Source organism: Protopterus annectens, chromosome 7.part0 (assembly GCF_019279795.1).
Source record: "Protopterus annectens isolate FY-2018-M chromosome 7.part0, PAN1.0, whole genome shotgun sequence".
NCBI lineage: Eukaryota > Metazoa > Chordata > Ceratodontiformes > Protopteridae > Protopterus > Protopterus annectens.
The window spans coordinates 569,271,409-569,296,307 of NC_056739.1; the positions used below are offsets into that span (position 1 = coordinate 569,271,409).

Genomic DNA, 24,899 nt, shown 5'->3' on the forward strand with positions numbered 1-24,899 from the left:
TAGTAACCAGTAGACATGCTTAAAACCCTACACCCTGCAGTGGCCATGCAAAGATCTTGCCACTTCTTATTCTGAGTTTTAACAGAAGACACAATTTAGCAAGTTTATTTTGGTAATATTATATATATGGTCACTGATTTGTATACAATATATGTATTAATTGTCAATGAAACCTTTAAGTTAAGTTCTTAGCTTGCTAAACACTTCATAGCTCTACTTATTTCATACATGTAAATATTTTGGGCTTGGGCAATAATGCCCTTCTAACCAGCCAATATACCAAAACAGTTATCCCCATAATAAGTGTCCGGGCTGTTCTTAAACATCTCTAAACCTGTGCTTGCTATAATATAATTTAGTAGTCTGTTTCATGCATCAACTTCTCTCGCAGAGAACCATACTTCTCAGCCTTCCAGATTTCAACAGAATGTTCAAATTTTAACCTCATATTTGTTGTCTTTTCCTTCAAAAATGTTTTGTTTTCTGGAAAAAATCACTCAGGATTGAAGTCAGTAAATGATATAAGTTTAAATTTCAAACTTCACATCCTTCAGAAAATGCATGCTGACACAAATCCTGTTATTCAGGCAACTTCTAACTTTATGAGCAATATTTAAAATCTGTCCTATTTTTGGTCCTTTGTTCCACCCTCATTTTAGGCTTTCTCAACATTTCTTGTGCTAAGAGGCTAAGAGATATGCAGAGAATCAACTAGTACAGCTCTCATTCCTATATAAACTTCAGATTGTCTGATGAATCTCTACTACTGCTCTTCTTTGATAACCCTAAATGTGTCCAGAGGTAGTTGTCTCTAAATGCCCTACATACCCAAATATGGTTGTGAAACTGCCAGCCCAGCTATCTGGAATTTTGTAAACAATCATGTCATCTGTGAATATCAACATGATTCATATGCTTGTCTTACAAATGTAAGAGAACTATATGTTATGTGTATATTAAACTACTGGTGCAGAAGTGTGTGTTGAACAGGGTTTGTACAGTACTGAGCTGAAAGAATGTGCCCACAGTGTCCCCTACTGGAAAGAACAGAAATGTATACAAACTATACACTTGTGCATGTATGTTTTAATAGTAGAAGCTGGAACATACAGAGTTAACTTGCAAAACTTCAAGAAAATAAGTTGAAATGAAAGTGTTTTACAATTGTGTTATCTCTCTGTTCAGTTCAGCAGCAGACACAATGTCTAGAGCTAGAAGTTTTTGCATTGGCTTTAAAAAGAAATAATTACTAGGTTTCAAATGTAAAAGTGTTTTTTTGTTTTATGACTTCCAAGTTCTGCAAACTTCTGAGATATATGTACTTCTCACACCAGAGATGTTAAAATTCTTTTAGTATCTGTTTATCCTGGGAACTGAAGTCAGGTGACAAAGAGTGATGTCATCCAAGCTAACCCATCAGTAATGTTTATTATTAATTTAAGAACTCTGTCAGAGAGAGACTGGGCAATTTGTATCTTGTCTTGGACCTAGAAACATCCACTCAGCACTTCTGCCTGTGTGTTGTTTGCAAGTAAAATTTAGGGTACAGTAATTTCTTTTAAATTTAGTTAAGAATATAGTAAAGATTAGTTTAGATGTTTTCTGTATTTATTTGAGACTGTCCTGCAATGCTGTTTTAAAATATTTCCCGTGATTTTGAACTGTGAAGTAACTGTGTTTGTTACTGAGTATTGTTTTGTTCTTTTATTATTTATAATATAATATATTAAACCTTTTAATTGTGGCTGGTTTGTTTAGAGATATTTAAGCTCTTCAAGTACTTGCATATGTATTTGGTGACACTGTACAGGCCACTCCTAAATAGCCTTACAGGTCTTGATTAAAACTACCATTTGAATTAATAGTAACATTACACAGTAGGATCAGATACCCTTTTTAAGGGCCTTAGAGTAGCTGATAAGGAGAGGTTGGTGGCAGTAATAACTACCTTATAGTCTGGGCATAAGGGATCATAGCTAGTAAACCTGTGCCAGCCTTTCCCAGCTCTGTGTGTGTGTGTGTGTGTGTGTGTTTGTATATAAATCAAATCTCAAAGTGTCTTTGTGTCAGCTATTTGGGCAGGGACACAAAGCACTGGTTGCATAGAGAGGGTGCTGGAGGTTTTGGCTTGACCATTCAGCTAAGATCTCAACCCTATAAACCCTATAGCTGTGACAGTGGGGAGTCTTACTGGGGATCTGAAGAAAGAGGGAGAATCCAGACCCAGACTAACTGTGATCTCTGTGTGATCTTTACGGAAATTGCGCTTTACTGTGTGTGTGTACTTGTCATCCTCCCATTGTGTACGTACCTCACTGTTGCCAGTGGTGAGGATTGAGGCTCCTTGATTACTGGGCTAGTGCTGGGGCATCACAGTGGTCTCCTCTTAAATATAGTACAAAATGTAAAACCACAGTCCACCAGTACATTTTGTACTGTATTTCTGAGATGTTTTGTACCACAGACCTTTACTACCTACTCTTGGTTTTACTCTTAGTCCTCTTAAATATCTGTACTGAGAATGTACACATTCATATATTTTAATCTTTTATAATAACTTACATTTTTCACATGCATGGATGCCCTTGATATATTTTTTCTGTACTCTTTCCAATTTATTCATGCTTGTTTTCTTGTAAGGTTTACATATTATACCATACTCAAGTTTGGGTCTATTGTAACTTATAATGAGTTCATAATTTCTGATTTTGTAGACTTTATAAATCTTTTATACAGTCTACAGTTCTGTAACTTTTAGTTATGTACTTACCATAACTTTAGATGTATGGGATCCATCTCGCCTACATTCTGTACTGATGGGTTCGGAGCCGATCCTCGGCTCCGACTCGGCACGCTATACTATAGAACGAAGTCTCCTATTGGCTGAGCTATCCCACATCCCAGGATGCACCACCACTGCTTCCCCAGATCTTGTTTGTCCGCACACATGCACACACACATAAACTGATGATATAATATTGCCAGGTGTTTCAAGATGAAACAGCTGAACTCGAACCGTCCGGTCTCTTCTGATCTCCAAGGCAGGGGGAAGGAGGGTGGGTTATTAGGAATGTAGGCGAGATGGATCCCATACATTTAAAGTTATGGTAAGTACATAACTAAAAGATGTAATGTGATCCTATCTCGCCTACATTCTGTACTGATGGGACAGCGTCCCTAGCACCTGATTCCTGGGTGGCTCACTGGAAAACACTCCTGAGAAATGTGGAACCGAAGGAAGCTCGCCCCCGAGATGCCACTTCCAATTTGTAATGAGAAATGAAGGTGTGAGGAGAAGACCACGTAGCCACAGCACAAATGTCACTAATGGCAAGCTTAGAATGAAAAGCTGCCGAAGTAGCCATAGCCCTGGTAGAATGAGCTTTCACTGTAGTTGTAAGCTCTTTATTAGAAATGAAGTAAGTATGACTGATACAGTCTCTGATCCACTTGGCAATAGTGACTTTCGTGACGGCTTTGCCCAATTTATTGTGTGAAAAGGACACAAACAACTGATCTGTTTTCCGTGTTTGGTGCGTCCTATCCAAATAGAAGCACAATTGTCTGTGAACATCCAAGGTGTGAAAGATGTATTCCACTCTGTTTGAGTACTTTGGGAAGAAAACTGGAAGTTCCAATGACTGTTGCAGACAAAAACTAGAACAAACCTTAGGAACAAAGGATGGATTCGGTCTGAGGGATACTCTATCCTTGTGAAAAACCAGGTATGGTGGTTTAACACATAGGGCTTGAAGTTCCGAAACTCTTCTGGCTGATGTAATTGCAACTAATAAAGCAGTCTTCCAAGAAAGAAATTTCAAGTCACAAGTTGCTGCCGGTTCAAAGGGGGAAGAGGTCAAAGCACCTAACACCACATTAAGGTCCCACGGTGGAGCGGGATGAGATATCGGGGGCCGTAGCAGCCCAGCACCTTTCATGAAGGCTTTACACAACTTGTTGCTCATCAAAGGTGGTTCTATGCTCTCATGAAAATTGGAAATAGCTGCCAATTGAACCTTGATGGTAGAGACCGAAGAACCTTGATTGAACAGAGAAGCTAAAAACTTCAGAACCTCTGACACCGGGACAGTTATGGGATCTAATCCCCGGAGTTGGGCCCAAATAGCAAATCTCTTCCATTTGCTGTTATACATTTTCTTAGTAGAAGTCTTGTGGGCCGAGGACAAGATATGTATGACTTCCGGGTCCAAAGCATGGTTCCTGACTATGGTCGGAAGAGGAGGAGCCAAGCTGTTAACCTCAACGAGTGGAGGGACTGATTAAGCTGTCCTGACTGATGGGTCAAGAGATCCGGAACTTGGTCCAGGAACCATGGACCGTCCAGTGCATATTTCTGAAGAAAGGAAAACCAGACTTGATGAGGCCAGTATGGGGCAACTAAAATCATTTTGCTCTCCAAGCAAATCGCCTTCTGGATCACCTTGGGAAGAAGGGGAACCGGTGGAAAGGCATATAGCAGGCCGGTGGGCCAAGCTTGGACTAGGGCGTCCTTGGGTATCTCCCCCGGAACTGGGGTGAGAGAGAAGAACTGTTGGCATTTCGTGTTGTGGGGGGTTGCGAAAAGGTTGCAACAAGGAGTTCCCCATCTTCTGAAAATCTGAGTTGCCACTCTGTCGTTCAGAGACCACTCGTGAGGGGAGAGAATAGTTCTGCTCAGTCTGTCGGCTATCACATTGGATCTCCCTGGAATGTGTGTTGCTACCAGAAAACGTTTGGTTGCAATCGCCCAATCCCATACTTTCATGGCCTCTCTGCAAAGGGGGTAGGATCTGGTCCCTCCCTGCTTGTTCAGGTACCAGACTACTGACATGTTGTCAGACTGAATGGCAATCATGCCCGGGGGGAGGTAATCGTGTAGTGCTTGCAGCAATAGAAGCACCGCCCTCATTTCTAGTATGTTGATGTGTAGGAGACTCTCATCAGAATGCCACTTGCCTTGGACTGACCTGCCCAGGTAATGTCCCCCCCACCCCGTCTGGGAGGCATCCATAGTCAATGTGGCCACTGGAGGTGGTGGAACGAAGGGTCGCCCCTGATCCAGGTTGGAGGAAAGAAGCCACCAACGAAGGTCCTGTTTGCACATCTCTGTGATCAGAATGAGGTGACTGAGAGGGAGATCCTGATAAGACCACTGGACTGACAGGAGCCACTGGAGAATCCTCATATGTAACCTTGCCATGGGGACTAGGAGAACGGTGGCCGACATGGAACCTAACAGTTGTAGGACCATCCTGGGTGGGGCTCGGCGTTTGAGGAGCAAGGCTCGAACTTGAGACTGTAATGTTTCTATCCTCTCTGTAGGAAGATAGACCCGCATTTGCTTTGAGTCTATCTCTACTCCGATAAACCGTATGCGCTGAGATGGCAGCAACACAGACTTTGCCCAATTGAAGGTGATTCCTAGGGAGTTGCCTAGAGATATAGTGGCTGCTAGGTTTTGTAAGAGTAGATGCCTGGAGGTGGCAGTTAGGAGCCAGTCGTCTAGGTATGGAAACACCTGGAATCCTAGACTTCTCAGGTGAGCAGTCACCACCGCCAAACATTTGGTGAACACCCTGGGGGCTGTGGTGAGACCAAAGGGCAGTGCACAGAACTGGAAATGACTGTCTCCCAGGCTGAAGCGCAAGTGTCTCCTGGACGCCTGATCTATCAGGATGTGATAATAGGCGTCCTTGAGATCTATGGAGCACATCCAAACACCTTTCTCCAGCAGCGGGAGAATGGATTGCAAGGTTACCATCCGGAACTTGGACTTCTTGACTGATCGATTTAGCCTGCTGAGATCCAAAATGGGCCTCAAGTCCCCGGTCTTTTTTGGCACCAAAAAGAATCTTGAGTAAGTCCCTAATCTGGTATGACCTGCGGGGACCGGTTGGATGACTCCTTTTTGAAGCAGCTTTGAGATTTCGATGGCTGCAAGATCCCGTTGACTGGGTGGCGGGTCCGGGATTTTTTGGGATGGAGGGGGGGGTTGAGAAAAGGGGATGGTGTAACCTCCGGCGATGATTCGGAGCACCCATCGGTCCTGAGTGATACTCTCCCAGGCCTTTAGGTGATTCGAAAAACGACCCCCGACTGGCCCCGGAGCTGCACAGTCGGGCAATCCTTCAGGGATGCTGGAAGGCTGAGGAGCCACGAAAGGACTCGCGGTCTCCAGTGTTGCGGGGGCCTCTGCCACCTCTGGGATGGCGTCTTCCTGAAAAATTTCCCCCTCCTCTGCCTCTAGAAGGGGGATCGCCCTGCTGTGAGGAGTAAGTCTTTTGAGATTTACGGAACCACATTTTCCCCCCTTCTAGCCTTGGGATAAGGCCTGAAGGGAGTGGAAAACCGTACCCCTACGGCAGTCAAAGTCTTACCCTCTTGTTCACAGCGAGTCAAGGTGTCCTTTACCGTGAGTCCAAACAGAGAGGACCCATCGAAGGGAGTGTCGGCAAAGGAAGACTTGAAGGCTTCCGCAAAATGACACAGGCGAAGCCAGGCTTGTCTCCGTAGAGCAACACCTGTTCCCGCCGCTCTGCTCGCCCCCTCGGCTGCATATGAAATGAGCCTCATGGACGAGTTCGATAACGATGATAGGGTAGCCAGCTGAGAGCTAACCGTCTGGGCCAACTGCTCAGGTAGGTTACCAGAGAGGGTATCTGAAAGTTCCTTGACCAGATCCCTCTGAAGTCTGGTGAAGTGCGTCAGATAATTCAGAGACCTTAAAGTAAAGGTTGCTGAAGTAAGGGTGTGCTTCCCGTACCGATCCATGCTCCTGGACTCTTTATTAGGAGGATGGATGGACGTTGAAGCCTCTACCACATCTTGTTGGGTAGCAGATGCCACCACCAGGGCATCTACAGCCACACCTTTGGAGAGAAAATCCTTTTCGTGGGGGCTGAAAGAAATTTATTGGGGCGAGCTGGCACCGGTTCCACAGAATCCGGGTGTTCCCACGCCCTTCGAGAGATCAAATCCAGAAGCTCATCGAAGGGCGGAGACACCCAGGAGGTGGAGGGCTGAGCCCCGAAGGCCTTGAGGAATACCGACTCCTCAGCGGAAGGGGGTTTGGACTGCCAGTCGCCTCATTGCTTCAGGATTTCCAAAATGTCCGCAAAGGAGACATCATCCGAGGATGACTTGGGGGACCCCTCCGCATCATCGAAGTCGGTGTCCGAGGTGAGAGACTCGTCAGGGGAGTCGACGTGCTTCCTCTTGCACTGTCTCTTCCTTGGAGGTTCCTCCGAAGACACTTCGGAGGGACCTTCAGGAAGGAGGGAACCCCCGATGGGGGTGACCTCAGGCCCCAGGGCTCCGCTGTCTTGAGACAGGGGGACTACAAAGGAACCAGTCTCCGTGCCAAGGGAAGGTGCCGGTGAGATGGTGGAGGTGGCCAAAGAAGATTTGGCCAAAGCACTCCTCATGGCCCTCAAGGCGGGACCCCCAGAGTCCTGGGAAGGTCCGAACCTCGAGGCCACAACAGTAGATGGCACTCCCGCAGCCGACGCACCGAGAGGGAGGCTCGGAACCGAAAACATCGGTCCCGAAGCATCACCCCCGGGGCCGACCGAGGAGGTCCGTGTACCGAACACCGACCCAAAGGGCGGGGTTGGAGTAAGGGTCGGAGCCGACCCGAAAACCTCCACCGGCTCCACCAGCACCGACTCCAACGGTGCCGAGGCTGTTGGAGGAGGAACCAAGACAACAGGGTGGGCAACCAACTCCGGAGCTGACTGGGCTGGGGCCGAAACCAACTTTTGGAAGACTGGAGACTGAAACAGCCTTTGAAGTACCCTGTCTATGTCCGAATCCGACATTCTTGAAGACCGAGAAGAGATCAAACGAGTTCGAGTCGACTTCTCCAACGGTTCCAAAGGACTGGGGGACCGGCTCTGAATAGTCTCGATAAATATCAGTGCCGAGGGAGACTCCACAACCATTGCAATTTCCCTCGGAGCCGAAGTGGACTTCGGCGCCGAAGGGGAAGAGTCTGAGCGGGCAACTCTCATCGGCTCCGAAGACAGTGGAGCCGATGAAGGTGACCCGCCTCTTGAAGCTCTAGCCGTCGGCTCCGAAGCCAGAGGAGTCGAGGCTGGAGGCATCGAGGCAGACCATTTCGCCCTCGGCTCCGAAGTCCATGGAGCCGATGGAGAAGCCTGCCGAGATTTCTTTGTGGCCGGTTCCGACGGGCTGGTCGGAGCCGACGATTTCTTTTTCTTGGAAGGTGAAGAGGAAGAAGATAAAGCCTCCTCAAAAGAAGGGGTAATAAGCCCTTTTAAAATCAATTTGTTTTTCCTCTCTTGGAGGACCCGGGAGGAAAAAGCGTGACAAACGCTGCATGACTCCTGAAGATGTTTAGGGCCTAAACAATACACACACAAAGAGTGATCATCCATTATGGACATTTTGTAACTGCATTTAGAGCATTTTTTGAACCCAGATGGTCTGTGCTCTTTCGACATGTTGACACACAATCACTACCACAGAAAAGAAACTTTTTTCAAATTTTTCTTAAAGAAAATGTGAATAAGGACAAGACCCCTCTAACAGAAATGGGATTACTTGACCAACTAGACTACAATACTACAACAAGACTCACACTAAGTATTCAATCACGCGCGAGGGCAAGGCCCCTCTAACTTAAACGGGATCCTTTCCCTCAAATTAAAGACAAATTTTACCACAAAAATAACTGAAACTCAAGTCACACAACAACGATAGCTGTTAAAACAGCTTTTGGGTAGATTAGCCAAAAATTCCTGACAGAATTTTTTTTAAGAAATAAGCACTTAGCTCAGCCAAGTCCGAGACCACGTCTTTGCTCTAAAGCGGCAAACGAGATCTGGGGAAGCAGTGGTGGTGCATCCTAGGATGTGGGATAGCTCAGCCAATAAGAGACTTCGTTCTATAGTATAGCGTGCTGAGTCAGAGCCGAGGATCGGCTCCGAACCCATCAGTACAGAATGTAGGCGAGATAGGATCACATTACATCTGCCTTTAACCAACTGATTGATATGATCAGAAAAACTTGAAGATGGAACTAACCATATACTCATATCCTTAAATGAATCACAATTTCAGTCTTTGTGTTCTGTATTAAATATTCACCCTTCAAATGTCAGTTGCTTGGTTTTTGATGAATTCATCAGCATATTATTCTCCTTTGCCCTAACAGTCAGTTAGTTAGTTACAAACATGCACTATTTGTAGCAGATGTAATCAGTTTACCCAATTTCAAGTCATCTACTTACAGACTGCAGAACATCTCATATAAAAAATAGACCTGAAAGATAAAGCCTGAAAAAGTATGGGCCTAGGACAGAGCCATATGGGACACCCTGACTGTAACCGTGAACGTCACCTGTCCAGTTGCTTGTATAATACTTGATGACAGGTCCTGTTTGTAAGCCATGCAGTTTTCCATCTTATCAAAATAACAAATACCTAATTGTTCTAATTTATTGATTAGTGTTTTGTGGATAACCCTATCAAACGCTGACATTATGTCTATTTAAACTACATCACAACACAAATTTTAATTTATAGCTGCTGTTATAATAGTATAGATTAGGTTGCCATTGATCTACTTTCAACATATGTATGCTGATATATGGTTCAAGTCTTAGGCTTTCTAATTCTGACCACAATTTATCAAAAATAACCTTTTCCCATTAGTTTCCTTGACAAGGAAGTAGACGTCTGGGTGTATGTGACTCTGAGTTTGTCCTATTCCCTTTTCCCTTAGAGATGGGTTTAATAAGTGCATGTCACCAATCTTGTGGAATTTCCACAAATATAAATTGTCCAATCTGATGTGTGTGAACCAAGTTGTAGCAAGTTTAAAGAAGCAGCCAGTTATTACATCTAGTGAGGCTGTTGAAAGAGATGAATATAGTATCATACCTCTCAACCTCTTAGTACAAGAAATCTAGACAAAGCCAAAAATGATGCGGAGACAGAGGCCCAAAAATAGGGTCACATTTTAAATATTGTTCTTCTAAACTTAGAAAGTTGCTTAAATAACAGGTTTTATGTTACAATACGTTTTCTAAAGGAAATGAAGTCTGAAACTCAAATATCTGTCATTATTTAGTGATTTCATTCCTCAACGATTTGCCAAAAAAACATAATTTTATATGAAACAGACCAAAAATATGAGGCAAAAATCTGGACAGATGAGAATATATGTGTAGCATTCACAAATTTTATAAAATAAAATGCAGGTATACACATTCTTTCCTTCTCAGCAGTGTCAGAGTTCTTATGGAAATCACAAGTTATAAAGACATCTTACAAGTGCATTAAGGATGTTCAGAAGTGTTAGTAAGGAATTATCATGTAATAATAGAGAAGTATCCTGAGGAAAGCACAAGCAGACACAGGGCGAACGTGCAGAATAAGAGACCCGCACTGACAGTGGGCAGAAATTAGGCTTAAACACCAGACTCCACCTTTACTTAAAATCATGTATTCTAAGTTTGAATAGACATGTTTAATTTTTCATTGTAACTGCAAACATTCATACTTGGTGCTGACAAAAAGAAAACCCACAAAATCATTAAGTGCATGTGTGTTGGGACTGCATGCAGAGTACTTCAATACCTCAGCGCCTCAGACTATAAAACTGAACAGCTGAATAGCGTTTGGCAGAACCAACAGAAATTCTGCAACTGTTAATAGGGTACCTATTATTATTATTATTATTATTATTATTATTCAGCAGAAGAAAAAAGTTAGCAGTCACAGACCAGAGACACAACTGCCATAGCATAGCATTCCATTTTTCTTGTGCAGTTTGTTTATAGAATTCAGGAAAAATCCTAATTAGCTCATTGCTCAAAAATTGAAATGTAGTCTGGTTCTGTTATTTGTTTCTGTCAGGGTCACCTCATTTATAAGGAGAAATGGCAACAGAACATGAGACCCTGGGTCACAACTATAATTAAAAAAAATTGGGTAGAGGTACCCTTTGTGAGAACTAAACACCGGGAACACACTGGACAATTACCAGAGAGTATGTTCCCAATAATTTTTCTTGTTGTAGATGCAGTACCATTTTGACTGAAGTGTCTCTTTGAGGATCAATGCTGAAAGACTCAGTATAACCACCCACCTGCCTGTCATATCACCTACAGGCAAATGACCATCCATTGCTTTTGATCAGATAAAAATCAAATACCAACTATATAACACAACATGATCACACACTTCTTATATGCTGCAGTTACAAAATGCAAATTATGAAGGACTTCTTTTAAAAAAAAAAAGCTTTTTTAAAAAAGTATGGGGTGGGGTTACATACATAAATTTAAATTGTTTAAAATGGAAATAAACTATATACTAATATAAATAAATTGCATTACCTCTCAGCTTCTTTGCTCAAGAACTATGGACAACGGAAAAATAATGGTGGGGAGTGTGGAGACAAATGCCCAAAAATTAGACTCAGGTTTAAATAATTCACTTAAAAAGCTAATAGAAGAGCAGGTTCTGGATCAACATAAATTTGTTGAACAAGAAGTATAAAACTCTAATGGCTAACTGCAATCCTCAAGGATTTACCAGAAAACCAGACAAAATCTGTGATATTCTTCAAAAGCAGTGACAGTTGAGACATACCTCTCAAATATCCATCATTTTGCAGAATATCTTGATTTGTGCCTCATATTTTTGGTATATTCCTCAAAAATAGTGTGTTTTTCTGGTAAATCATTGAGGCTTGCATTCATTGAATAATGACCGGCATTTGAGTTTCAGACTTCATATCCTTCAGATAATGTACTATAATTCAAACCTTATTATTTTAGCAACCTTTTAAGTTTTTAAGAGCAATATTTAAAATATGTCTCTAATTCTGTGCCCCACTCCCCACAATTATTTTTGGTTTTGTCCAAAATTCTTGAAAAAATATGCATTTTCTGGATAACCAGTCTCCGACTGAAATGGTATTAACTGCACAATCCTACACTACAGAAGTGGAGCTAGATGTCCAGCATTATGACACTTCACAGGTTCTTTGCATACACCACCTGTAACGGCATCATATATTTTCTCAAGAAACCACAAGATGCTAAGGATAGTAAATATTTATACCTAACTAACTGAACAGAGTGATACGTACATGCAAACTTTCGGGCTGTGTAGGAAAGTATTCAATGATAGTTTTCATTCAGGGAAAGAAAACCTGAAATAAACAAACAAACAAGACAAAGTTTGCATTGATGTGTTTAGAACAGGAAATGTAGCAATAATCTTAAATCATTAATTTTAATACATCATTTCAAACACTGTGTTCTAGACTGATTTCTTCTAATTTCTAGTCAAGTACAGAAGAATACAGGATCTTGAATTACATTACTTTATAACTACTGAAATACTCTCTGATAATTGACAGAAAAGGCTAAATTATTTTGTCTTACATAATACTATATTAACATTTGAAACCACTTTGGCTGGTGAAAATACATGTAAGAACCATTAGTTTAGAATAAGATACAGACTATAGGAAGCTGTGTTTATATGCAAAATAGCTAATGTTTGTTGGGCAGAGGATCTCAGGTGGAAGTTCTGCTTCACAGGATCCTGCTAATCTATACAATGTGATGGTGGTGGGGGGGGGGGGTGCCGAAAGTAAAATGTTCTCCTGACTTAAGAACATAGAAGATTATGATTAGGTAGGTTTTACCACAGTTTTAAATGTTCAGAGTTGGACTTTTTTAAAGGAATGTAAGATTTTATGAGACAAACCATACCCCATATAGTGAAAATGACTTAATTTCGCATTTTTTGGCCAAAATATAAAAGTTTACTCTTGGAGAATTTCAGTAGTTTCTCTTATTTCATATAATATTAAGGTATTTGAGATACAAAACTATTATTTCATGAATATTACAGGAAAGATAGAAAATACATTTTGAATTAATATCTCAGGATATTTGCCCTTTATCACCCCCCCCCCCCACCCAGGATGCAACTGTCCAGATAAGAACTGTCCTGTGTGAAGATGAACAGGTATCAACCTTATGATTTGCTATGCAATAATAACAATGATGTGTTCAAGACATGGATGCCAAGAAATTCACCTCAAGTATAAGTAAATTATATAAAAAGAAGAACAAACGTATAGCCCATAGGAATAAACGTAACACCTCATAAGCTTGTTTGAACCAGGCTCTGCTAAGGTGCATCATCTCTGGGATGTTTTCACAAAATTACAGAGGCTCTAAGACCAATCTAAGTGCTTTTTCATTTATTTTCACTTATTTTATTGCATTTGCACTTGCCTATCATTTTTATCTGTGCCTTACACCTAATGTATCACATATTCACTGTTTTAAAGCAATTTAATGATTAACTGCATTTCATTACTTTTAACTGTATTTCATTGCTATTTACTGCAATTCATTACTGTTTAACTGCATTTCCTTACTGTTTAACTGTATTTTTTCATACTGTGAGTTCTGTTTTTGTCCCTAAGTGGTTACTCTATGCTTTTCTTTGAGGTTTACTCTTAAATTGAGTAGCATAGTCTGGATACAGGTTTGCTGCATCCAGAGCTGTTTGTTTTTGCCTTCTGTGTTTCTGGCAGCCATCTTGTGTTTGCCTTTTGTGTTTCTGGCAGCCATCTTGGCACAAGCTGATTGGTAAAGAGAGCAGGGGCTAGCAGGATTGGTTAGATTTCCATGTTACTAGCATCTTCTACTTTTTGTGGTATTTAAACCCCGTGTTTGAGCTGGTTTGGGCTTGTTTGTGTGTCATGCACTGCATCTGCACTGTTTTTAACCCATTGTGAGGTATTTCAGCTACAAATTTTCCCGTAATAGCACTTGTGTGATCATCTAGCAGTACTCATCTTATTGCTTCCACCATTTGCCCCCTTAGCGCCCTCTCTGGCCTCTCTCCCTCAGATTCTGACAAATATGGATGGAGAATTTCCTACAGTTTCTCCTGCCAGTCTGGTTGATATGGGCATCCTGAGACAGTGTAGCAACTGCCTCATGTACATGGACAACCCTCTACTACTATAACCTAGGAACACAATTTGTGAGAGATGCAATTACATTAAGAACCTAGAGTCTATGCTCTCTCCCTCACAAAGCAGTATATCTGGCACTGAGAAGGTTGTCAACACAAACACCACACCTCAAACACCCCCACACCTATACCACACACACCCACATATGTGGAAGTCCTCAACAAAAACATACCCAAACAAAAGAGACCTCCTAGGCAAAAACACACATGAACTCCGCAGCCCACCATACCACACACCACACATAGTCCACACACCTGTGTCTCACAGCTACTAAGGCCTAACCATAAAACCAACATATTAGTCATAGGAGACTCCATTGTGAGACATACAGATGTGCCCCTCACCAGGCTGGATAAGGAAAAAGTCACAGTTAGTGGTTTGTCAGGTGCCAGAATCCATCATATCACACATGCACTCAAGTCTGTCAACAACAGGTACTGTTATGATTCTGTCATAGTCCATGTTGGCATGAATGACTTGAGATATACCTCCATGGACTATATGAAGACAGACATGATTGAGCTTGCTGAATGTGTGTCCCAAGCAGGTATGTCCCTAGCCTTAAGCAGCATTCTACTGTCACCCAGAATGATGCCTCAATACAAACAGAAAATTATTGATGTTAACAACTGGCTTAGTTTCTGATGTCATTCCAAGGGGATTCATTACCTGACAGCATGGGAAAACATGATAGACAGTCCACAATGCTTTGCCAGAGATGGCCTGCATCTTTCCTCATGGGCTTCAGGCTTCCGGCAAAGGCTATTGCCTCCCACATAGTGCCTTTTTTAGGCAATGCCATGAGGTCAAAACTACCAATGTGAAAATTTCATCAAAATGCAAATTAAAGGTCATGCTGCTAAATGCTAGGAGTTTAAACATGAAACTGCACTCATTGCAAACATTAATAACCCTGGAAGATGCTGACCTTTGTGTAGTCACACAGATCTGGTTCAAAGCTGCAGAGAGCACCCCAGCCATACCAAGTTACTCATCCTATCATACATTCAGACCCCAAACTGTGGGCAGCAAAGCAAAAGGAGGTGGAGTTTCAATATATATTAAAGACATATACACCTCCAGGTTGGTCAAACAGTATAATGCACAGGAGACACTCCAGGTGCAGTTAACTGTTGACAAGACCCCTATTCAAATCATAGCTAGCTAAAGGCCCCTGACTTTGACTCAAGATGCCCATTCCACCTATCTGGACCTCTTTGAAGCTATAAAGATTCAACTCTTTACCCTGATCCTGGGCGACTTTAACTATCCAGCCATAGATTGGAACAACTACTCATGCCAAAACAGAAATGCCCAGAGTATCCTTGATCTCATCAATGCAAATGCCTTGGACCAGCTGGTCGACATATCCAGAAGAGGTGATAATATCTTGGACTTGGTATTAACCAACATGAGCAACCACTGCAGCATCCCTACAGTGTCATTCTCCCTGGTAAAATCTAACCACAAAGTGTTCACTTTTGAAGTCACCATCTCCCCCAACTCCCCTCTTGCTAGGGTCAAACATAAAAACTTCTCCAAAGCTGATAACAACCTCCTGCAGGAAGGTATAAACAGCTTTACAGCCCCTTCCCCCTCCGTAGGAACTGGCACAAATGTCCAAACCTATACCAAAGTACTATACGAGCATTTATATAGCTGCATGGAATCAGGAATAACCAAAAGGACAAAATCCTCCTCCTCAAGGAAGAGTAAACCTGTCTGGTGGACATCTGAAATAAATAAACTCTATAATAAAAGGAAAAAATGGCTTCCCAGGGCCAAAAAGGAGCAGGTGCCTAATTGGAAGCGATCTACCCTTAGCCTGAACAAGCTAATAAGAGCACTAGTGAAATCCTCCAAAGCAAACTTCGAGTCCAAACTGGTCACATCTACTAAAGACAATCATAAGTCCTTCCTCACATAAGTCTGCAATCTCAAAGAAAACACTCAGATCTGCTCAGAACTGGTGATCAAGGAGACCACATACACAAATGCCATAGATATAGCCAACCTGTTAGCAGACAGGTTCAGCAAAAACTTTGCCCCTCTGTCCCCCGATCAGTAAATCAGGATATCCCCAGCACCTGACCCCCTCCTGTTATCTCTAGGGAGCAAGTCATCACTGCCCTCTCAATGGCAAAAATACAGCTTCCACGGGACCTGATAACATCCCAGGCTGCATTCTGCATGAACTCAGGCAGGAACATGCAGCACCATTAGGCACCGTATTCAACCAAAGCCTGAGTACCAGCTTCATCCCAGCTGAGTGGAGGACAGCCACTGTCAACTATTTGCACAGAGGTGGAGTGTCCACTGATCCAGGAAATTATAGACCCATCAGCCTAACTAGCCTGATCTGCAAGGTCATGGAATGGATTATCATGGACCTCATTAACAAGAACATTGCCAACCTCCAAATACTCAATCCCACACAGTTTGGTTTGAGGTCATGCCTGTTTAACTTGGCTGACTTCTTTGAGACAGTCACCAAAGCCAAGGATGAGGGGGAAATGGTGCACACTGTCTACCTTGATCTGGTCAAATCCTTTGATACTATTCCCCACTTGGGTATAACAGACAAACTCTTTCAACTAAGCCTCAATCCATAAGTTACCAGATGGGTAGCAAACTGGGTCACTGATAGAACCCACCTAGTCAAAACAGGGGAAGCCACCTAAAGCAGTAGACACGTAATGAACAGTATATCCCAGGAATCAGTCTTGGGGCCTCTGTTGTATGGAATATACTTTTCTGAGGTGCAGACCAAAGCCAGTAGGTTATGGACGGAAGCCTTATAGCTTATCAGTAGGAGTAGAAAGCACTAGATAGCCTATCTAGCACAAGAGGAGTGGTTTCTGATCCAGAAATTGTAGTTTATTGGCAGTTTGGGCAGTTTTTCCATCTCTTTCACTTTCTGGTTTAAAAGCCCACATTTGCACATGTGTCCTGCCTTTCCTGTAACTAGTCTAGTCCAGATACTGATATGCTGTATCCAGGACTGTTTGTAAGCTTCTGTGCAGTGCCAAAGTCTGCTCTTCAAAATTTCTCTTAGATCTGCTAGTTCTCTCCTCTCCTGCACTTTTACTAGCTTATTAGTCAAGCGCTTTACCAGACATCTTGTAGCAATTATTGTAGCACACAAAAGTGTTACCAGCACTAAACGTTCTACAAGGAAATAGCTTCAGTACTTATTATTAATGCCCACTGCTCCAGGCATGTCTAAAGGTCAGTTCCCTGTGCTTTCTCCTATTAACCTGGTAAACTTGGGCATCCTGATGCAATGTAGCAATTACCTCATGTACACTGACAACCCTCCCCTCTTACCTCCCAACACTCAGGCTTGTGAGAAATGCACTTATATACCCAAATTGGAAGCCATGCACTCTCCAGCCAAGACCAGAATAGCTGATCAAGAGGAGAAGGTCAACACTTGCACCACACCACATGCAACACATAGGCCTCCAGAACACACACCAGTACTGCCTTCACATAAAAACACAAACCACACACACACACACACACACACACACACACACACACACACACACACACACACACACACACACACACACCTTCATGGAGGCTCTCAATAAAAATCTACCCAAACAGCAGAGACCTCCAAGGCAGAAACACACTCGACCACCACAACACAACACTAATCATAAGACACATAACTCTCCTAAACAGTGTGCCACTCAACCAAAGCCCCTAAGGCAAAACAGCATGCCCAACACACTAGTCATAGGTGATTGGATAGTGAGGCACACTGATGTCCCACTCACTAGGTTGCATACGGAGAAATTAACAGTCAGCTGCCTGTCAGGCGCCAGGATCCACCACATAACACATGCAATCAGGTCCCTCAACAACAGGTACAAATATGACTATGTCATTGTACATGTGGGTGTGAATGACCTGAGACATACCTCCCTGGACTACATGAAAAGAGACATGGAGGAGCTCTTGGATTATGTAGCCCAGGCGGGTATGACTCTAGCCCTGAGCAGCATCCTATCATTACCCAGAATGATACCACAGTACAAGCAGAAAATTATTGATTTCAACAATTGGCTAAGTTTCTGGTGTCATTCTAAGGGGATCCAGTATCTGTCTGCCTGGGATGACACAATTGACAGACCTCAATGCTTTGTCAGAGATGGCCTGCATCTGTCACCCCTGGACTTCTGGATACTGGCCAAGGCTCTTGCCACCCCCTATAGTGCCTTTTTTAGCCGGTGTTCCAAAGACCAAATTACTACTGTAACAGCTACAAACAAATGCAATTTGAAGCTCATGCTGCTCAATGCTAGAAGTCTAAATCTCAAAATGCACTCACTCAAAGCACTCCTTAAAATGAAAAACATCGACATTTGTGCTGTAACAGAGACCTGGTTCAAGGCAGCAGAAAGCACCCCTGCACTACCAGGCTATAACTCATTCCACACCTTTCAGCGCCAGAACTTGGACCGAAGCTCCAAAAGTGGTGGTGTTTCCATATTCATAAAGGATGCGCACACCTCCAGACAGGTAGCCAACATAACGCATCCGAGATACCTCAGGTGCAGCTAACACTGGGTAAGACAGCAATTCAGGTCATAGCCTGCTATAGGTCCCCAACCATGTCCCAAGATTCACACTCCACATTCCTAAGCACCCTGGAGAATATTAGGCTCCAACCTAACACTCTCATACTGGGTGACTTCAACTACCCCTCCATTAACTGGGAAAACTACTAACGTACCAATACACTTGGCCAATGTTTCCTGGAATTCATTAATTCCAATGCTCTGGACCAGCTCATTCTTACCCCCATTAGAGGTAGCAACATCCTTGACCTGGTCATTACTAACATCGGTGACCATTGCTCTACACCAATAGTCAACTCCTCCCTGGATAGATCAGATCACAAACGAATCACCATGGAAATCCACCCCCCCCCCCACGCAAAGGTAACCACCAAGAAAAATTTCTCCAAAGCTAACTTTGAACTCCTAAAAACAGAGGTGGCTAACTCCACGGCACCCATGCAAATGGAGAATAGTTGCATGACTGCCGAATCATACACCAATGCACTGTACTAACACGTGCACAAATGCATGGATCTCACCATACCCAATAGAACCAAGACACTCTCCTCCAAAAAAAAGAAGCCAATGTGGTGGTCCACTGCCATAAACAAACTCTACAACAGAAGTAAGAAACCGATGCAGAATAAGGTAAAGTCCCAAGACTGGAAAAAGTATCTTATCAGCCTCAACAAAAAGTTGGGAGCCCTCATCAAATCCTCTAAAGCTAGCTATGAAAACAGAATTGTAGCAGATAGTAAAGGCAACCACAAGGCCTTCTACAGTTATGTAAAGAATCTCCAAGACAATACCCAAATTTGCTCTGAGCTACTGCACAATGGTACCTCCTATACCGAGCCAACAGATATTGCTAATATCCTGGTCAACAGATTCAATGCCAAATTTACCCCCCCCCCCAAAAGACCAATCACAATACCAGTAGATTGCCAGGCACCCAGTATTACTACTGCACATGTTAAAACAGCACTGTCCAAGGCCAAGAATGCAGCTTCTATGGGTTCTGACAATATCCCTGACTGTGTTCTACATGAACTACAGAGTGAACTGGCACCTCACCTGTGTGTCCTGTTCAATCGCAGCCTCACCTCAGGCTTTGTCCCTACTGAATGGTGCATTACCACAGTCATCCCTCTCCACAAAGGAGGAGCGAGTACAGACCCTGGGCACTATTGCTCCATTAGCCTGACGAGTCTGATATGCAAAGCTATGGAATGCATCATCATGGACCTAATAAACAAGAATATAGGGAATCTCCAAACTGTGGATGCCACACAGTTTGGTTTTGTGAAGGGTAGATCATGTCTGCTCATCTTGGTAAACTTCTTTGAGTCAGTCACCACAGCTGTGGATGAAGGCAAAGTGGTTCATACAGCCTACCTTGATCTGGCCAAGGCCTTTGATACCATTCCCCACTCAGGACTCATAGAAAAACTCACTATGCTAGACACCAACCCCTATATCACTAGGTGGATTGCAAACAGGCTCACAGATAGAACCCACAGTGTAAAAGTAGCTGACTCCAAGTCAGACTGCTGACCAGTCCCACAGGGCTCGGTCCTGGCTCCTCTCCTGTTTAGTATCTACTTCTCTGAAGTCCAGGCCAACATTAAGGGACTCTGGCTGACAAAGTCCACAGACAGTTGCAAGTTGGGAGCTATTATTAACTCCCCAAGTGATGTTGATATCCTACAGAAAGTCCTCACTGAGACCAATGACTGGTGTCAGAACCATGGCCTTAAGCTCAATGCCAAAAAGTGTGTCGTCATCCCCTTTGGGAAAAACCCAGTTCCCATGAATTACCACATCGATGGTAGTCCACTGAACACAGAAGGCGTTATAAGAGATCTGGGACACAGGTTGACAGCAACCTCTATTTTGACCACCACATTGCCACTGTGGTCAGAAAGTCCTTCTATGTGGCACACCTCACTACTAAAGGTTTTGCATCCAGGAAGAAAGAGGTCATTGTCTCCCTCTACTCTTCCCTCATTAGGCCAATCATCGAGTACAATGCCCCATTTCACATGTACCTCACTAGACACCTGCAACAACTGGAGAGGCTGCAAAAGTACCTCACAAAGAGGATCCTAGGCCTTAAACACTTGTCCTATATGGACAAACTCAAAAAAGTCTAACTATTCTCAGTCTCATATCGCCTACTTAGAGGCGATCTCTACTTGACTTACAAAGCCATGTCTGACCCAGCTCTGTTAGAAATGCTACAGTTAAAGAAATCCCAATCCCTCCACACCACATGCTTCAGGGACCTCAACGTCATTACTGCAATCAACAGGTTATGCTGGAGGGACAGGTTTATAACCCAGAGACTGCCCATACTGTGGAATAGACTTCCCATACATGTCAAGCAGAGCACCTCACTGGCCCTCTTCAAGACAAATCTTGATGAGTAGATGGGAAATAGGAAATTCACCCCTGGGATCACTCCAGTGGCTCTACCCAACAGAGGCACTGGGAACTTAGGTTGGGTGGCACTATGCCAGGATAATCCTATGGGCTAGGCTTGTAAAGGCTCCAGGGCCATTAGCCTAGTACACACCTATGAACCTATGACTGACCAAGATTGCAGATGACTGCAGGCTGGGTACTGTCATCAATTCCCCTAGAGATGTGGACATCCTCCAAGAGGGTCTTACCCAAACAAATGACTGGTGCCAGAAACATGCCCTCAAACTGAATGCCAAAACATGCATCATCATCCCCTTTGGGGAGAGTGACATCCCCACAAATTATCACATTTATAACAAGGTCCTAGGCATACAATCAGTCGTGAGGAACCTGGGCACCCAGGTTGATAGCAAACTGACTTTTGACCACCATATTGCCTCTGTTGCATGGAAAGCTTTCTACATGGCCCACCTTATTAGGAAGGATATCTCATCCAGGGACAAGGATGTCATAACATTCCTGTATTATTCCCTTATAAGAACAATTATTGAGTACAAAGCCCCTTTCAGCATGTACCTCACAAAGTACATGCAGCAGCTGGAGAGACCACAGAGGTTCCTCACCAGGAGAATCCAGAGCTTCAAACATCCACCTTACACAGATAGGCTAAAAGCCCTGTCCCTCTTCTCAGTCTCATACAGACTCATCAGAGGTGACCTCTGTCTGGCATACACAGCAATCTCAGACCCTGCCTTAATGGGACTTAAAGTGCAACCTGGATAACTGGATGGGGAACAGAAAAGATATACCACGGGATTCCACCTGTGTCTCTTTTGCACAGGGGTTTCAGGTGCTGACTTGTCAGAACATGAGCTAAATTCTTGGCTAGCTTTGTAAGGGCCTCAGGGCCAATAATCTAATAATTTCCTATGATCCTATGATACTATGATAAGCTAGAGAGGAATTCATAAAGATCAACAAAGAACTTGAAAATAAAAACAGTAATACCAAAAGCAAGCGTGAATTGAAAATCGCCACCCACACTAAAGGTAACCATACAGTCTTTTTCAGCTATGTCAGAAACCTTAGAAGCATTACCCAGGCAATACTCTGAATTAATAAAACACCACATACTCATGCCATGAAGACATAGCCAACACATTAGTGGGACAAACTAATCTCAAATTTTACCCATCTATCTCCCTCTAACTTTCAAGAGTACATTAGTATGTTTATGCCATCTTCCAATTTGCTCTGAACAAGTCCTGACTGCTCTCTCCAAGCCTAAGAACACTAACTTCAAGGGCCCAGATAATGTGCCAGGTTGTCTTCTTTTCAGGTCCAAATAATGTCCGGGAGACCATTTACTAAAGCTATTCAATCTCAGCCTCTCCACTGGATTTGTGCCAGAGGTATGGAAAACTGCTATAGTCATCCTACTCCATAAAGGTGGACTCACTACTGGTCTGGGTAAGTATAGACACATTAGCCTCACCATTCTTATCTGCAAGGCAATGGAGCACATCATTATAGAACTTATTAATACAGATATAGGTAGTCTTCGAATCCTGGACTCAAACCAGTCTGGGTTTATTAACAGCTGATCCTGGCCTCTAAGCCTAGTGGACTGACTTTTTAACGAACAAGTCATTGAGGCATTAGACTGTGGTAAATTGGTCCACACAGAATTGCTTGTCTTGGCCAGGATAGTTGATAGCATTTCATATTTTCAGAAAAGAAACGTGTTAACTTGAAAAACAAAACAAAAAAGCAAAACCAACAGAATGTAATAGCAGGCTACAACGAACTCCACTTTCCACAAAGTTATTAGCGCTTTCATCCACCTTTTATTTTGCGTGAACTTCTTCAGAAACATGGGAAATGACACAATAAAGACTTAAATACTTAATTTAACAGGAAGTGATCTCATTATTCCACCATAATTTACATTTTTGTATAAAAAATATATATATATAATAAGTATACGTAAGTTGCATAAAACAATAATCAATTCAACAAATTTTATAAAATTATTGTTACTAATTTTGAACTACTTGGTGTACTTGATTGGTTAATGTTAAAAACCTTTCATAAAATGCCTTAAAATGTTATTTATATAATGTACATGTAAATGTAAATATATATTGTGTTCTAATATTTAAATATTTAAATACAAAAATTATCTGTATAGTAAAAAACATTTCAAGCTTATAACTTCATTCAATCCTGGTGTTTGGTCTGCACCAAACACCAGTTGCCAAAAAGATTCTTTACATTCAAGAATATTGTTTAAATCACCTAAATATAATCCCTTTTGAACAGCATCCAAAATAAAGAATTCAAATTTCTTAAAATCCCTACATGTTATTGCGTGCCTAGCTAAGGCATTATTTTTGTCTTTCTTTTGAATGGCAAGGCTGTGCTCATATACTCTGCGTTTAAAAATTCTCTTTGTCTTACCAATGTAGTCATTTTTACATGTAACACATGTGGCAAGATAAATCACTAATTGACTATTACAATTATAGTAATTTTTTGCCCAAAAGGTGTAATTCAAATGCTCTACTACCACAAAAGAAGAGTTACTCATGTACCTACATTGTTTACAATTGGTACAGCTAAACATTCCTTTCTTGTTGGTGCAACTCCTGGCTAAATTTCTATTATTGTCACTCACATTCTTGCCGGACTCTAGTAAAAGTCTTAGATCTACAACTTTCTTGTAAGTAAATTTGGGTTTTGGACCTATGATGGACATTAAGTCCTTGTTGCCCAAAATAACTTTCCAATTATTTTCAATTATAAATTTTATTGACCATATTTCATTCACCATGGGTAATGGAAAAGCTGTTGAAAATGTTTTCTCTTCATGTTTGTTATTGGAAGCATCTAAGGTACATACTTTAGGTGCACTAAGGACTACCTCATCAGAAAATAAAATAGGTTTAGCCACTCCCTTTCTCAATGGTACTACTTCACTCTCAATCTTGTCTATGAACTTCTCTGAATACCCTCTGTTCATGAACAACGATTTTAAAAGTGTCAGTTCTTTTTGAAAAATGTCTTCTTCTGAGGTTAGTCTGCTTAGCCGTATAATTTGACCTTTGATGACCCCTCTTTTCATATGGGTGGGATGTAAACTGTCTTTGTGTAAATAACTATTGGCAAAACATGGTTTTCTATAGATTTCACTTTTAAAGGTCTTTGAAATGTCATCTATAGTAAGAGTCAGATCCAAAGAGGAGACGCTCTTACCAAATTCTCCTGTTTTAAAAAATAAAAAATTCGTACTATCATTCAAATCTTGAACTAGCTCTACAAACTCATGCTGTTGTCCATTCCATATAAATAGCAAATCATCTATATATCTCCAATATTTGATAACCTTTCCAAAAAGTGGATTTGTTGTCAAAAAAGTAGTCTCCCAATTTGCCATTACAATGTTCGCAAAGGATGGAGCCACCCTTGACCCCATAGCTACTCCTGACTTTTGTTTGTATATATTGTTGTTAAATTTAAAAAAGTTATTGTCCAAAATTAATTCCATTAAAGTACATAAGGAATTTGTTTTTGTTGCTGTAAAATCTGTATTCTTAGTTAGGTATTCTCTCATAAATTCAATACCCTTATCCTGGTCAACACTAGTATATAAGTTTTTTGCATCTAACGTAGCAAAAAACATGTTGTTGTCAGTGATGTTTATGTCTCTTAAATTTTCTAACAGATTCCACGAGTCTTTGATGTAAAATTTGGACTTTTGAACTATGGGGTTCAAAATATTGTCCAACCAAATGGAAATGTTTTCTGTTTTCGAATTTTTTGCCGAAATGATTGGGCTAAAGGGTGGTTTTGTATCATTGTTTTGTATT

At 42.1% G+C, this 24,899-nt stretch overlaps 1 long non-coding RNA gene across 1 annotated transcript in view; it reads right to left on the minus strand.

Annotated features, from left to right (window-relative positions):
- LOC122806596 overlaps nt 1-24,899 on the minus strand; it is a 274,474-nt gene that overhangs the window by 51,979 nt on the left and 197,596 nt on the right. Inside the window, exon 3 of the long non-coding RNA XR_006365527.1 lies at nt 12,122-12,184. This is a non-coding gene — a long non-coding RNA (uncharacterized LOC122806596). The remainder of the gene's footprint in view (nt 1-12,121; nt 12,185-24,899) is intronic.